The sequence below is a fragment of the Orycteropus afer genome, unplaced genomic scaffold, assembly GCF_000298275.1.
Source record: "Orycteropus afer afer isolate SDZICR_OR568_19922 unplaced genomic scaffold, OryAfe1.0 scaffold00519, whole genome shotgun sequence".
Taxonomy (NCBI): Eukaryota; Metazoa; Chordata; class Mammalia; order Tubulidentata; family Orycteropodidae; genus Orycteropus; species Orycteropus afer.
Genome location: NW_006922106.1, coordinates 981,045 through 983,158, shown reverse-complemented (window position 1 = coordinate 983,158; position 2,114 = coordinate 981,045).

Genomic DNA, 2,114 nt, shown 5'->3' with positions numbered 1-2,114 from the left:
ACAGAAAGAAAACAAAAGTCCTCACAACTGTATCAGTAAGTAACATCATGACAAATGGAGAAAAGACTAAAGTTGTCAAGGATTTCATTGTGCTTGGATTCTCAATCAACACCCATGGAAGCAGCAGCAAAGAAATTAGACAATGTATTGCACTGAGCAGATTTGCTGCAAAAGACCTCTTTAAAGTGTTGAACAGCAAAGATGTCACTTTGAGGACTAAGGTGCGCCTAACTCAAAACCAAAACCAAAACCAAACTCACTGCCATTGAGTCGATTCTGACTCATAGTGACTCCCTTTGGGTTTCTGAGGTGGTAAATCTTTATGGAAGTAGATTGCCCAGTCTTCCTTCTGCAGAGTGGCTGGTAGGTTTGAACTGCCAATCTTCTGGTTAACAGTCAAATGCCTTAGGCACTACACCACCAGAGCTCCTTGCGCCTAACTCAAGCTATGGTATTTTCAATAGCCTCATGTTGCATGTGAAAGCTGGCAATGAATAAGGGAGACTGCATAATGAATAAGGGAGAAGAAGTGATGCATTTGAATTGTGTTGCTGGTGAAGAATACTAAATGGACCACAGACTGCTAGAAGAAGGAACAAATCTATCTGGAGGAAGTACAGTCAGAATGCTCCTTGGAAACGAGAATGGCCAGACTTCATCTATTGTACTTTGATCACGTTGTCAGGAAGGACCAGTCCCTGGAGAAGGCTATCGTGCTTGGTAGAGGGTCCGTGAAAAAGGTGGAAGACCCTCAGTGAGACGGATTGACACGCTGGCTGCAAGCACAGCAATAATAGGCTGGAACAGGACCGGGCAACGTTTCATTCTCTTGTACATAGGGTCACTATGAGTCAGAACTGACTCGACAGCACCTAACAGCAACAACAAGTTTGTCTCTATTTTCTCTTTAACGGTCTTTATGGTTTTAGGTTTGTATTTAAGTCTTCAATCCATCCTGAGTTAGTTTTTGTATATGGTGTGAGATACGGATCCTTTTTCAATTTTTCGCAAATGGATATCCAGTTTTGCCAGCACCATTTGTTAAAGAGACTATCTCTTCCTCATTTAATGGATTTCAGTCCTCTGTCAAAGATCAGCTGTTCATAATTGGCTAGATATACTTGACTTTTGAATACTGTGGCTGTATAGTAGGTTTTGAGATCATGGAATGTGAGGCCTCCTACTTTGCTCTTCTTCTTTAGCAGTGCTTTGCTTATCCAGTTTCTTTCCTTTCCATATAAAGTTAGTGATCATTTTTTCCATCTCTTTAAAGAATGATGATGAAATCTGGATTGGGATTGCATTGTATCTGTAGACTGCTTTGGGTAGTAATGTTATTTTTGCAATGTTAAATCTTCCTATCCATGAGCATGGTATATTCTTCCATTTATGTATGCCTCTTTTGGTTTCGTGTAGTGTTTTGTAGTTTTCTTTCTACAGGTCTTTTGTGTCTCTGGTTAGATTCATTCCTAAGTACCTCATCTTTTGGGTGGCTATTGCAAATGGTATAGTTTTCTTGATTTCCTTTTCAGAGTTGTCTTTGTTATTGTAGAAGAATCCAACTGAATTTTGTATGATGATCTCGTACTCTCCCACTTTGCTGAATCCTTCTATTAGTTCCAGTAGTTTTCTTTTTGAGTCTCTAGGATTTTCTATGTATAGGATCATATCTTCAAATAGAGAGATTTTTACTTCTTTGCCAATTTGGATGGCTTTTGTTTCTCTTTCTTGCTTTATGCTCTTGCTAGGACTTCCAATATAATATTGAAGAGGAGTGGTGATAAAGGGCATCCTTGCCTGGTTCCCATTCACAAGGGGAATGTTTTCAGTCTCTCTCGAGGATAAGTTTGGTCACTAGTTTTGTGTATAGACCTTAAATATGTCGAGGAATTTCCCTTTTATTCCTATTTTGCTGAGTGTTGTTTTTTTGTTTTGTTTTGTTTTGTGTTATGAAGAACAGGTGTTGGATTTTGTCAAATGTCTTTTTTGCATCAATTGATATGATCATGTGGTTCTTTTCCTTTGTTTTATTTATATGGTGGATTACATGTATTGATTTTCCAATGTTGAACCATCCTTGCATACCTGGTATGAATCTCACTTGGTCATGATAT